Source organism: Humulus lupulus, chromosome 4, assembly GCF_963169125.1.
Source record: "Humulus lupulus chromosome 4, drHumLupu1.1, whole genome shotgun sequence".
Taxonomy (NCBI): Eukaryota; Viridiplantae; Streptophyta; class Magnoliopsida; order Rosales; family Cannabaceae; genus Humulus; species Humulus lupulus.
Window position 1 is genome coordinate 167,752,021 of NC_084796.1, and position 15,957 is coordinate 167,767,977.

Genomic DNA, 15,957 nt, shown 5'->3' on the forward strand with positions numbered 1-15,957 from the left:
GTTTTTGGGACCCCAAGCCTTAGGTCATACATAAGGTTACTTAAGCTCGAAGTAACCTGACAGAATATTGTTTCTCTCTCTCCCGTTATCCCTTTTTATCGTTTGTCGCATTTTCGAAGGAAACTCGAGTTTTAGGACTCTAATTCAAGCAAGGATTAAGTCATAACCATTCTTGGAAAGATTATAAGCTTATTAGCTAGAGGATTTAGCGAGAAAAGACATAAACCAAGGTAATTTAAGCTTTGAATTTCTGAGTTTTTGTTTCCTAAAATTTCTTAAGTTTTGAATTTGGATTTTACGTTTTGAGAAGTTTTTGAATGATTTGAAGCTTGGGTTTTAAGAATTTTGTCCCATTGAGATGATTGGGAACTTTGTTTTTGAGATTTGGGTATGCTTTGATAGGCTTTTGGAAGGATTTAAAATGGGAAAAATGGAGTTTTTGGGATGTTTTTGTGGTTGGGTCGTGACCATTTTCTTGTGTGTCGCGACCCAGACTTGAAAAAGGAGGAGGATTGGTTGTTGGGGGCGCCTTGGACCAGGGCACCTTTTAGGCGTGTCGCGGCCCACGGCGCAAACAGAGAAGGGGCTGAGCCCCTGACTTAAGCAGGTCGTGGCTCAAATTTGTGGGGTCGTGACCCAAAAGGGGGGAAATGGCCAAAATGGGTTATTAGTGATGGGAACTTAAACCTAAGGGCTCGGGATCGATCCTACTACCTGGCTTGGTAGGATTCAGCGTCTCAGAGGATAAGACTCGGTCTGGAAGCCTTTATTTACTCATTATTGACAGGATTCTATAATTTGTTGTGACTAGGTTATCGCTAGGGGCTCGGGATCAGGATCTTGCTCGAGGGTCATTCTAATTTTTCATTACACTCAAACTTGAAGTAAGAAAATTGCACCCATTATGTAACATACATGATTAGGGCTTGGTCCGAATGCTAAATATAGTTTTGCTTGGGCTTTGGTCCCTATAAATGCGCATGATTATGATTATGCATGAGATTATTGATGAAGCATGTTGAGTGCTCTATATATAGATATTTTTTATATGATGAATGCTTAATTGCATTATATACTTGAGAAAATGATTGACTTATCAGTCAAGGACAGCAATAGTGTTTATCGCTGGTCGTAAAGCATTGTCTTATGAGTCAAGAGTGGTAATAGCGCGTCGAGCCCTGGTCGATATGATTAGATCTAATCAGGAGAGTGTTACACGCTCATTCGACCCAATGATCGTAGAAAACTAAAGCACTTGACTAGCTCTATGGCTAGTTTCTCAGAGCTAGGGTGACTTTTTGGTCACATGGCTAGGGCGAAGGACTGTCGGTTGACTCTATGGTCATCTTTTCAGGGCAAAGGACCCCGGGTTGACTCTATGGTCATCAAATTAGGACCACGAGCCCTTGAATGATTCCATAATCATTTATTTGTATCTGTATGCATGCATGACTAGGCTATTACTACTAAGCATGCTAGACATACATATGAATCTGTATATATTGCTCATGCAATTGTTTTAAGTTTTCTTGCTGGGTCTTCGCTCACTGGTGCTACGTGGTGCAGGTAAAGGGAAAGGAAAGTTGGAGCAGCCATGAGTAGGTGGTGATGTGTACATATGCGTCCACTTGACCAACACGACCAAGGTTTCTCAGAGGAACTAGGGTGTAACCCTATTTTCGTCGCTTAGGTCGGCGGGTTGTAACTTTTGAATTGTAATGACCTTTTTGGAACTGTAAAAACCTTGGTAAACATTATTATGGGAATCCATGTACAGTTTAATGTTTTTAATGAAACATCCATTCCTTTTAACCAAAATTTTTACCCCTGGACCAGTAATCATACTTAGATGCACATTTATGGCCTAATGACTCATTTAGCGAGTTACACATTATTTAAAATACATAGTGTAACGGTCTTAGCTAACCAGTGTGTTACATCATTACTTGACCATACTCAATGAATTTTATAGGTATAAGATTTCCTTTACTTCTATTTTTAATCAATTTATTCATTCATGTGCGTCATCGCACATCTTTCTCATCCCCTCCTCTGGCTCAGTATCAGGATTTTGTTGAGGATTTTCCTCCTCATCACTATCACTGAAAGGATTTGCATCTGTGAAACATAAAAATCATTATGATAAGTTATATATATAGAGAACAAATATGTGACAAACAAAAACATATCATAAACAAACCAAAATCATTTTCTGCATGTATGACAAACATAATCATATTATACCTCACATCAGGTTATAAATCCATAAACCTGCACCATTGTCACGTAAACAAACACCATCATCATCAATTTCATCATTACATATTGGTGAGGTGAATGTGATTGATTCTTCTTCAATACGTATATCATGCAAATCACCATCTTTGGTATTCCATTTTTTTGTTGGCATTGTAAACACAATTGACCATTGGTTGTCTGAAGGATCATTTACGTAAAACACTTATTTTGCTTGTGCAGCCATTATAAATCAGTCATATCTGTGCCCTAGTCGATTTAGGTTTACTAATGTGAAACCAAAATCGTCATATATATATTATGCTGATGTCACTCTTCATCCAATTACAAAAGAAAACAGGTACTCGAGTTGTGATATAATTTAACTCCCAAATTTCTTTAATTACTCCATAGAAAGTCATATAACTTTGAACAAGATTTTTGTCTTTCGCACTAGATATTTTCATAGTTCTAGCAACAAGACTAACGCAACTATTGTGTATGGTTATGTTGGTATCACGCGCCCTAGTATTGAATTGTGTACCATCGATTATATATGATGAAAACTTGATGACTCTATGACAAGGGCCTTGAGAGATCCACTTAACAATGTCTGACACATTATTTGATGTGTTTTTCAATTCATTGACAACCTAAAATAAAACTAGTCAAACAACTTACCTTACTATATACTAAAAATAAAATAAAATAAATCAACATAATATACCTTATTTTCTATCCAACTACTAAAAGTACGATAATGTTCGTATTGTAACCATTTGAGGTTCCTTGACTTTGATGGAAATTTTGTCTTGATCTAGTTAAAATGTTCCCTTTAAAATTAGATATGTTGTTAGTGAACTAATTGTGAAAGTTATCACATATTTACATTGCATATGCATTATATATATGAAGATAAACTTACTTGATATAAGGTTGAATTTCATTAATATTTTTCAATAGTAGACTATGTGCTTTATCTAGTTCATCCCGACTCATTGCGCATACAACTCTACCCCGACGACTCTGAATCTCAACATTATTAACTTCATTTACCTCAATCCTCTATGCATTAGCCATGTATTCGGAACAAAATTCAGCTGCCTCTTCTGCAATATAAAATTCAACAAATCACCCTTCTAGGCGACTTCTATTTCTGACATACCCCTTAAGTTATTCATATATCGCTCAAATCGATACATCCATCTTAAATAAACGGGACCAAAATGTTGGAAAATCTTATACAGGATCTTGTTTATTTTCATGTAAATCTTATATTAAATAGATTAATATGAGACAGTTTAGAACATGTTTCTATAATTGAATTCAAACAGAACTAATGATAAGAACACTTACATTATACGCAGCGGAATGTATTAGTCATTCCTACAGTTTCTCTAACCCTTGAATCCTTTATGTCGCAGGGTATCACCAAAAACTGAACCAATCTTCAAATTTCTTCACAGTCCTCCAAAGTTTCCTCAAAATCACCTAGACTAGAGTGGGAAATTCTCAACACATGAGATAGATACAAAGAGAAGAAGAATAGAAGAGAAAATTGAGGCTTAGAAAATGACTTATGCTGTAGAGAGAATCTAAAACCTAGAGCATCAAGACTAGATCTTTTGAGCTTCTAAATCATGTGTTTTCAACTCTCACTTAGCATTCATTTTATAGACTCAATTAGGTCATTTATTTAAATTAAAAAATCAATAAAATAATAGATAACATCAGCCTAATGGTCAAAATTCTCATGGGCTTTAGGCTCGTGAAATTTCTCATTTAATTACAAGCTCATTGGACTTAAAATCAAGGCCTGTATTATTTTCTATTGATTTAATTATTTAAATGCTTTATCAAATTAATTATTTATAATTTGAACCTTGATTTAATCTTATTCATTAATTTAAACATTAATTTGTCTTAATTAATAAATCTACCATAAAATCTATTTTCCTCTCTAAATTGTATAACTCTGTGAAACTATCCAAAATTCACCTGGTCAACTTAAATCATTATAATTGATAATTAAATCAATTAATTGAGATTATCTAGATGATTTTATCCAATGTACAGTGGGGACCATGGGCCTATGAAATCAAGCTCCAATAAGTTATCATAAATTTAACAAATATATTTACTAACTTATTAATTCCTCGTGACTCCACTAAAGACTCAGAATTACACTCTTGAATTCATAGAATTCTCTATAAAAAAAAAATAGATACGTTATTAGTTATCCATTGTTACAACCATAATTGTCACTCAATCCTCTATAGATGGTCTACAATTAGACGGGACTAAAATACCGTTTTACCCCTCATTGTATTTTATCCTTAAAACACTTAGTTCCTTGTGAATGATATTTTAGAAAATTAATATTAATTACTAAAATGAGATCTCTATCATTTAGCACATTGAACCAAGCTAAAAGGAAACCATCGTTTTACTTCTTCATTAGAAGCTATAGATATTCATATCTATGATTAACACTCCTACTCAATTATACTACCGAGTTCCCAAGATGTAAGTATGGGCTAGTCTGTAGGGTAAGCTTGTAACGAACAAGTCAAAGAACTCAAATAATACAATTAGTTAGAATACTAACCACTTAGAATTGAGATTGAATTGACCTATGGTCAGCTATATGATATGACTAGAATAGAACTGTATGTTTACTTATCCTATCAACTGCCAATATTGGTCCAGTCCGATGTAACAAATACATCTGATCTTATCTACTTTGCTAATGTTCTGGAAAGAACATAACACTGCTATGTGTAAGTAGATCATACCGTAGATTGGCAAGTCAGTGTAAATCTTGTGCATTGACTAATCTTAGGACTAACTTATGCTTGAACATATAATCATATTTATATTCCACTGTGATTATGTCACTATAGATATGATTAGCTATATGCTCGGGATTTAATAGAAGTTTATATTAAACAAATAAACATGAAAATAAAACATGTGATCAAAGTGATCGACCAAATCAAAAATTGATTTCTATTCTTTTATTGATAATAAAATGAGATTACAAAGAAATTGAGTTTTAATTACGGCATAAAACCCCAATAAACTCCTACTTGCACTAGTTGAACCTAATGTCTTAATTCTACTAATCTCATTTCCTTGATATGCTTATCAAATGTAGATTCTAGTAGTGTCTTTGTAAATGAATCTGTATGATTGTCTTTAGATGCAATCTTTATAACCTTCACATCGCCCCTGGCCACATATTTTTGAATTATGTGACACTTGCTTTCTATATGCTTACTCCTCTTGTGATTTCAAGGTTCTTTCAAGTTGGCTATCGCTCCTGTGTTGTCACAAATCAACACAAACGATTTATCCATATCTGGAATACCACCAAGATCTGAAGAAAACTTCTTTAGCCAGACTATTTCCTTAGCTGCTTCAGAGGCAGATATGTACTCAGCCTCCATGGTGGAATCTGAGATCACAGAATGTTTTACGCTTCTCCATATCACAACTCCACCACCAAGAGTAAACACCATCCTGGAAGTATACTTCACGTCATCGACATCAATCTGAAAATCTGAATCAGTGTAGCCTACAGGGTTTAGAATACCACCCTTGTAGACTAACATATAATCCCTAGTCCGCCTTAAATACTTCAGAATATGCTTAACTGCTATCCAATGTTCCAGTCCTGGGTTTGACTGATATCTGCTCACTACTCCCACTACAGATATATGGTCTATTACACAACATAGCATACATCAGACTTCCAATTGTAGATGCATAAGGAACTTTTCTCATTGCATCTTGTTCTTCAGGACTCTGGAAAAACTGCTTCTTTGAAAGATGAATTCCATGGTGAGACAGTAGACGTCCTTTCTTGGAATTTTTCATTGAGAAACATTCAAGCACTTTATCGATGTAGGTTTCTTGAGATAGAGATAAGAGTTTGTTCTTTCTTTCCTTAATGATCTGGATACCTAGAACATAAGTTGCTTCACCCAAATCCTTAATCTGCAATTTAGTGTTCAGCCAATTCTTCACATCTGACAATTTCTTAACATTGTTTCCAATGAGTAAGATATCATCTACATAAAGATCCAGCTATACCACTATTTGTTTTTCCTTCAGTTGGTAAAACAAGGCTCATCAATATTATGTTCAAAGCCATAGGTTTTGATTATTTCATCAAACCTAAGATTCCAAGAACGAGAAGCTTGTTTAAGTCCATAAATGGACCTATTCAACTTGAAAATTTTTCCTTCTTGTCCAGCTACTTTAAATCCTTATGGTTGATCCATATAAATGACTTCGTTAAGCTTCTCATTAAGAAAAGTTTTCTTGACATCCATTTCCAGATCTCATAGTCGAGAGCGGCTGCTATGGATATGAGGATGCAAATGGACTTGAGCATGGCTACCAAATTAAAAGTTTCCTCATAGTCCACACCTTCACTTCGGGCATAACCCTTTGCCACTAATCAAGCTTTATAAGTTTTGATATATTTCCATCAACATCTCGTTTCTTCTTGTAGATCCACTTGCACCCAATGGCCCTAAAGTCACTAGGTGCTTCCACAAGATCCCAAACAGAATTTGAGTACATGGTCTCGATTTCTTGTTTTATGGCTTCGAGCCATAGTTTCTTTTCAGGGATAGCCATTGCCTATTTGAAAGACAATGGATCATCATCACCAGTGTCACCAACAACCATATTGGTTTCACCATCCAAACCATAGTGAACTGGGTTCCTAGAAACCCTCCCACTTCGACGAGGTTCCGTGACTGTTTGCTCAGGAACAGTGGTACTTTCTTCATTTAAATTGACATGCGTCAGTTGGACATGAAGAATGGGAATTTCATCATCAACTCTGATTGATGGCGATGGAACATTGGTTGGAGTTAATTCTTCAACCATCTCCTTTAAAAATCCTTTGCTGCGCGGTTTGAAGTTTTGAACATGGTCAGTTTTTAGAAAAGTATCATTCATAGAAGTAAACACTTTCTTTTCTGAATGACTATAGAAAAGTCCACCCCGAGTGCCTTTAGGATAGCCAACAAACATGCAAACTTTGGTGAGCGGTTATAGCTTTCCTTCCTTTTTCCTCAGGATGTGGGCGGGACACCCCCAGATTCTAAAATGAAGTATGTTAGGTTCACGACCATTCCAGCATTCAAATGTTGTTTTGGGGATTGATTTCAATGGTACAACATTTAGAATGTCTTTCGCAGTTTCAATTGCATGTCCCCAAAATGAACTTGGTAGAGTTGAGTAACTAAGCATGCATCTAACCATTTCCAATAAATTTTTGTTCCGGCGTTCTGCTACACAATTTTGTTGAGGAGTACCTAGGGCAGTAAGTTGTGATAAAATTTCAAGTTCAGTTAAATGATCTTGGAACTGCATATCCAAATATTCTCCACCCCTATCAAATCGCAAGATCTTTAACATTTTACCAAATTGGTTCTGAGCCATAGCTAGGCATTCCTGAAACTTTGAAAATGTTTCTGATTTCCTATGCATTAGGTAAAGTGTAACGACCCGACTACTCTAACCTTTTGGACCATTAACGAAAAACTATTCATAAACACTAATCCTTAATAAAACTTACAAGTGAAAATACCATAACTTTATTAAGAAACTTGAAAAAATAAAAGTTAAACTTACATAAAATTTAAGTTAAGGATATGGGATCCCATTGTTTTAAAATCAAAACATGACATAATTAAAAAGAGATTTACATAATAAAATGCGGAAAAATACATGTAAAAACCATAAGAAACAAAACTACATCCTCGAATCAAAACGCTCGGCTCTTGAATCCATTCCGCCTCAATACACATTCTCCAAGCTTCCAAGAACCTTTCCCGCCACTAAGACTATTTTCCTGCACATTTAAACAAAAAGGAGTAAGCCTAATGCCCAGCAAGGAAAAATCTAACACATAGTCCATATACATAAATTTCATAAAAACATAAAAACATAACATAACACTTATATCACAGACATACTATAATGGGCATTATTACTTGGGGTCCCATAGACTAAACAAGTCATATGCCCATTAGATTAGTGGGGCCTTGCTAGCTAAGCAAGTCATATGCCCATAATCTATTTGGGGCTTGTTAGTCATATAGGTCATATGCCCAAGCCTACAAACATATTCAATCATAACATATTTCATAACATAAAAAAAAACATAATATAACATATAAAAAGCATATAGCATATAAATTCTATCTTATTTTCCTTACCAAAATTACCGGGATATGAGGACAGAGTTGGGACTTTGGAACACTCCTAAAAACCATTTATAACAGGGTGAGTAAATTGAAGAAAAAGAAATGAAAGGAATGGAAGGACTAAACCATTGAGAATATACTTACCAAAAACTTATGTGCAAGTTCTTAGATCTCCTAACCAAAATAAAGAATAAGGTTAGAAGGCTGAGTAGAAGACTATGAGAACTTAAATAAAATAATACCAATGAACTAGAGTGTGGAAATACCTTGAAGACTTGTAAGATCAATCTAAACCTTGAATCGAAATGATATAAAACCTTACTTCCCAAGTGTTTGATAAGCTTATGATGATCAAGCTTATGATTCCCAACCCAAGTGTTTACACTCTCACACTCACCTAACAACTTGCAGCCTCTGAACTTAGAGTAATAGATGAATAATGGCTGGGTACTAGGTCCTATTTATAGAGTTTAGGAATGAAGAGATCTTCATTTAACTTGAATAAAAAATAATGGCTTTTTAGGTGAAAATAATTTGAATTATCGTTCAGCAGAGGCTGAAGACTCGTTCAAAAAGGTGCTGGACTTATCAATAGGTTGAAGGTTTGAATGGGAAACGATTTTGAAAACTTTCAAAATTTGTTGAGAGGGACGATATATTGCCCCCTGTAGGCGATATATCGCCTGGGCCAGTATGCCCGAGGCAATCGTGCATCGTTTCGGGTTTTTCATATCTTCGTGCTACGATATATCGCCCCCTATAGCTGCGATATATCGGCATACGCTGATTATTTAAACACGAAATTACACATTTTTAGCTTGATTTGAATTGATTAAACAGCCTTGACTAAGCCCTTTTACATTTTCAAAGCAGCTGACTGACCTTAGAGCATTCAAATTTTACCCTTAATAAATTTAATCCTCAAAATACTTAATCATTAATAACCCATACATAACATGTGCTATTTTCCTATTGGTTCTTATATAAACCTTATAGTATACTAAATATTATCCTCAACATCAGTCATATTAATCAAACCTTAGGTTAAAATTAATATTCCTACACTATAGGTTAAACTTAGAAAATCTACAAGTACTACTATGAGTGTCCAAAGAAATCCCGGTCTGAACCAAAAATCCACAGTTATAACAATAATACTATTATTACTATTATACTACTATCTAACTTAGCTAAGTAAAGTTCTTGGACTCTACATAAAGACATTAGTATCTAGAGTATTCATCAATAAAAGTGACGAAATACTCAAAACCACCCCTGGCTTGTACATTCAAAGGTCCATAAACATTTGAATTAACAAGTCCAAGTGGTTCCTTTGCCCTATCACCCTTTGCAGAGAATGGACACTTGGCCAACTTGCCTTTTAGACAAGATTCATAGACAGGTAATTCACCTAAGGTGAGTTCCCTAAAAGGTCGTCCTTTGTAAGTCTTTGAATTCTATCATAGCCAGTGTAACCTAATCTCAAATGCCATAAATACGTCATGTTATTGTTATCAGTCTTTTGACGTTTATTACTCCTAAGTTTAGCTACTTTGAATAAATCATTGTTAAGAGCCTGTTTTCCAAACATGCATTACACAAATGTGATCCATTGAAATAAATAGATATATTAAAACTTGTGAAAGTCATAACAAATTGTTCTAATTACACCATGGAGACTAAAATTAAATTTCTACTAGAATTCAGAATAAAAAATACATCTTTCAAAATTAAATATTTATTTCCAAACTTCAGGTGAGCTCTTCCGCTAGCTTGGAGCGTAACGAACGCTCCATTCCCAACTCTAAGCTTTAAGCCACCTTCATCGACTTCCTCCCATGCTTCAAGAAGTTGTAAAGAGTTACAAACATAGTTAGTAGATCCAGAATCAATAATCCAAATGGATTTATCATTCTCTGAAACACATGTTTCTAAGATATATGAACTATAATCATTACATTTGTTTTTTGCTGCTAGAAACTTGGGGCAATCCTGTTTCCAATGAGCCTTCTCTTTGCAGTGAAAACACTTACCTTTACCTTTCTTGTTTTTCTTTTTCTTCCCCTTAGACGTCTGTGCACTAGGTTGTGCACTCGTCTTTGCAGCCTTTCCAGGATTGGGGTGGTTGTTTTGTCCATATTTCCTCTTGTTTCTTGCTTTCGAAGACGAAGCGTGGTTATCTTTAGCCTTAGCTGGATCAACAGCAACAGCAGTAGTCTTTTTTTCTCCTCCCTTACTTGGTCCACCCATGGTAGAATCGAAAGTCTAAAGCACATTCATGATCTGAGTCAAACCATAGTTGAGTTTATTCATTACATAGTCGGTGGTGAATGGCAGGAAAGTTGGAGAGAGACTATTGAGGATTAAGCCGACTTGAGTCTCCTCATCTATAATTGCTCCATGCAGTTTAGCTTCCTGAAAGTAGTTGGTCATCTTGATCAGGTGATCACGAACGTGCTGAGATGATGCCATACGAGCATTGGCATATTTCTCGGTGGCCTCAAAACGAGTCTGCACAGACTTTGCACCGAACATGTCTTGGAGTTGATCCATTATTTCATAGGTCGTCTCGACGTTCTCCATCTTTATCTTAAGAGTGTCGACCATACTAGTTTACATGTAGTACCATGCCTTGTTATTAGTTGTCTGTCAACGCTCATATTTTTCTATTACGGACTTGGTAGCTCCTTCAGCTGGAATATTTGGGGATTCCTCAGTCATGACAAACTTGGAGTTGTCACCAATCAACACTATGTTGATATTCTGCTTCAACTTAAGGAAGTTTTCTCTAGTGAGTTTCTCCATCAAAAGTTAAGAAAGGATGGGAGTAGATAGAGTCATACTTAAAACTACATATTATCAATAAAATAGAAATCAATCACATTTGCTCAATAAAACTCCTATTCACTCTAATTTCAATAAATAGCACAACATATACCATAAATATGTGAGATATGGAAATAATACCAAAATAATCATATCTCTATTTGTCTAGGTTTCTAACTATTTATGATATCATTGTCCCACTTGGCGAAAGTCAAAAAAATATCATTAGTTAAATAGAGTTGTAAACTCATTTAATAATGGACACCATTATTAACAACCTACTATTCGATCAAAATAAGAAAACAAAATCTCTTATTTTATGAGCTAGACCCATGGTTTCGATAATCAATAAATTTAGTACTAGTAGTCTCCGTAAGGGTGAGTCTAGTAGAATTTGATCTATAATTATCTATCTTTCGAAATTTAACCTTGTCAAAACAACTAATGAACACCTTCCGTAGGGGGGCGAATCAAAGCGTCTCGAGACCCCATTAAGCTATTGACCTTGTTAAACCAACGGTGGATATCGATTATAATTCTTAAAATAAACTCATTATTAATTAAAAAATAGTATTTTTATTATTAATTCTCAAAAATTAATGACTATGGTTCTCCAAAAAATTGTAAAGTTAATTTTTTTAAAGACCAAAGTCCTATAATTTTCTATTAATTCTCAAGTGTCACATTGAAATAAATTCAATTAAATTAGAATTAATTTGTTGCTAATCAATATTTAAGTTTAACTATTATAGTGAACCTATACAATTAAGTCCAAATCGGGCAAATGGGCCTTAACAATTGGGCTTGTATGGAGGAGGGTTGGGTCCAGTATGTCGTTCCCACAACTAAGGCCTCCATACTTCCATACAAGGTCGAAAAGACAGGAATTTAAACTTTCATTTTATTAATTGATTAGGCCAACTATAGTCATGCAAAGCAAATGGATCTTCACAAGTGGAACCACCCACAAGAGATGAATTTAAACTTTACATTTTCTAATGGGCCAAAATAAAACCTATCATTTTATGAATGTTTTATTTAGCAAAAATCCATATATTAACCAAACATATGGGCCACTATATGCATCTAAGCTCAATTGCAAAAATACCACATATAGTGCAATCACACATGTTATAATTAGATGGGCCTAATCATGTTACCATATAAGCAAGTCTATGAATTTATGCAAAAATACCACAATTTATTTCTAAATAAGTCAATTTAAATGAAATTTATCAACAATTAACATAAGTTAATTTAAATTTCATTTATCAACAAACAACTTAGTTTGGGTCATTTTGAAGAATATTAATTTAATTTAAATAGGATTTGTCAACAATTAACAAAAGTTAATTCAAATCTCATTTATTAAAAAAATAATATTTTATTAATTGGTTTGAAAAAAGTGATACATAAATTTAACCAATTTTAAAATTTAAAATAAATATCTTAACAGTTTTTCAAAAAATATCTCGTGTTGTTATAACTATGAGCAAATATTTTAACCATTTATTAAAATAAATAAAAAATATTAATAGTTATAATATCTTAAAATAGTTAGAAAAATTCAAATATCCATAAAAATATCTAGTTAACAAATTTTCGAATTTCAAATAATTTAAATATTAAAATTCATAGAATAATCAGATATTAATATTTTCAAATAAAAGATATAAAAAATAAAAAGTATTTAAAAATATCTTTAATATCTAATAGCTTAATTCTATTATTTTAATATATAAAAGAATTAACATTAATTAGTTAACCTATTTTTATATTTGAATTTGTATCTTTGTAGAAAATATCTAATTTTTAAATCAAACAACAAAAATATCTTATTTTAAAAAACATTTTTAAATGTTAAAATAAATCTAAAATTTTTGGGTTTATATAGAAAGTCAATTTCATAATTTAATTTTCTTTAATTTTAAGAAAAATTTAAAAAGAAAAAAATTATGGGTGAACAGTACCTGTGACGAGTACTGTTCATGCGTGGCTTGGTGTGCAGGGAGACACGCGCGTGCTAGCAGGTGGCTGGCTGTCGAGGGACGCGCGCGGGTGGCCTGGGCGGATGCGTGCGAAGGCGCGCCGTGCGTGCGGGAGCTGCGCGTGCGCTGGTGGGGTGACGCGTTCAGGCGTGCGCGCACGACAGGCACACAACAACCAAAAAAATTTTAAAAAAATTCTTTTGTGTAATTTTTCAACCCAAAACGTTTTCTAAATCATTTTTACAATGTTTAACACCAAAGAAAGCATTTATAAAAATTAATTGCATAGAAAACACAACAAAATAACCCAAAAATGCTAATAATCACATAAAATTTAATATGCAGCTTAAGAAAACATGAAATCCATCCAATTACTCAACACATCAAATAATTCAATTTTACCATGTTCATACATGAAAATAAATATTAGGAAAGGCTTTGAGGTTAGTTGTTGGAAAAGCTTATACAGGTTCTGTAACGACCCGAATTTGCTAATCAGGCTTAGGGTCTTGATTAGTGTGCCTGGAGGGCAATAAATGATTTAATATGCTTTAATATGTTAATGGGTGAATTAATGTGAATATATGATAGTGATGCATGTTTAGTGAGTTAAATGTGCATGTGGGCCCCGTCTGGATATTACGGGCATGAATGTGATAAATGTCATATGTGTGATATGTCTGTGCAGCACGATCCGAGACAGTCCTGGGGAGCGCTTAGCCAGAGGGTCACAACGGGGTTAAGATTCGGACTCGGGGTGAGTCGAGGGGTAATTTGGGTACTAGGTGTGTTATGGGATTATCGGGGCATGAAAATAAATATTTGGAGATATATTTGAGGAAAGAGTGTCTAGGCGAGAATATTGGGAAAATTTACCATTTTGCCCTCGGGGATGTTTTGGTACCCCGAGCCTTGAGGTAACCATATAGACTTAAGCTGAATAAAACAGAAAGGAGGATTTACTTAGAAGCTTTGGGAAACCGACCTCTATACTTCTCCTTCTGAACTAAGGATAGCATCTCACCATTTACATCTTTCTCTCCTTCATTCTCTAAGGCATATCAAAGGGAATTTTTTGTGCAAGCTAGCTTAAGCAAGGGATTAGGCTGAGGAAACCTAGGAGCTTAAAGCTTGAGGATTAAGGATCAACTACAGGAATTGAATTCAGCAAGGTAAGCTTTAATTGTTGGCATTATGTTGAGAATTGTTGCTGGTTTGCTAGAATATGCATGCTAGTTAAGTTTGATATGTTCTTGAGTATTTTAGTTGGGTTTTGGAGCAAATTTTAATGGGGTTTAATTGTTGATATTGAGTTGGTATGTATGTGTTAAATATCTGGGTTTGATAGGTGAGTTTTGGGTGAATTAGCTTGAGGAAAGGTGTGGAAAAATGGTGGAAAATCTGGGTTCAGAGGTGAGAGTCGCGGCCCTAGGAGAGGAGCGTCGCGGCCCATGTGTGCGCGCGGCCATGGGAGGCCGAGATGCTCATGCGTGTCGCGGCCCGTGTGGGGGTCAGTGAGGTGCTAGCCTCTGTTTCGAGGCTAGCCGCGGCTCTTGTGGGTGGGGCCGTGGCCCTTTGTACCAGTTTGAGTTTTAAGGGTATTTTAGGCTTGGGAACTCAAGGGGTAAAGCTCGGGATGGATTATATCACACGGATTGATAGAATTCAAGGACCCGGAGGTTAGTGTTATGGCTCTAAGTTATTTGTTGGATTAGAATTTGATGGATGGACATTGTTAATGTGTTGTGACTAGGGTTTCGGCGAGGCTCACGTTGGAGGATTGTGCTCGGGGCATCGGTGCTTAGAAAGCTCGGAACTCAGGTAAGAGAACCCTTGTTCCCATAGAGCTTATGTGCAGAGCTGAGCCCAGTGTGTTTGAATGGACTGATATGCAGGGCTGAGACCAGTGTGTTTGAATGAACTGATATGCTGGGCTGAGCCCAGTGTGTTTTAATGGATTGATATGCAGGGCCGAGCCCAATATGTTAGAACTGCAGGGCATAGCCCTTTATCTGATTATGCTAGAATTCTATACTTGCTTGTTATGCTATGTATATTATGATGTGAATGGTCGGCTTGAGCCAGGAACGGTGTAGACCGAGAACGGCGAAGGGCCGGGAACAACATTGGGCACGTTGAGTGCAAGGCCGAGAACGGCAAAGGGCCGGGAGCAGCGTTAAGCACGTGGAGTGTGAGTTGCCAGGGCGAGTCCCTAGAAGGATACCTGGGATATCCTCACGGCGTGGTCCGCAAATCCAGGGCTTGGTAAACACCTGGGACGGCTAAGCCGTATGTGTTTAGCCAATTGGTGGCCTATTTATATGCATGATATATGTGTTGCATATGTTATCTGTGTGTGGGTTCTCTTGCTGGGCTTCGGCTCACAGATGCTCTGTGGTGCAGGTAAAGGTAAAGAGAAGATCAACCAACCATGAGTATAGCAGGCGTGGGGTTGCGTGTACATGTTTGGCCTGCCTGGCTGCCACAGCCAGAGAATTTTGGGAGATGCTTGTAAATAAACCCTGACTTTGTCGTCTAGTAATCTTAGTTTAGTTAATATGTTGTAAACATTTCTAAACTGTATTTTGGGATCCCAAGTGTAAACCTTTTATGATTTTCTATGGAAATTACTATTTCTAAGGTTTTTCCTCTGTTTATAGCTTAATTACACTGTTGATCTA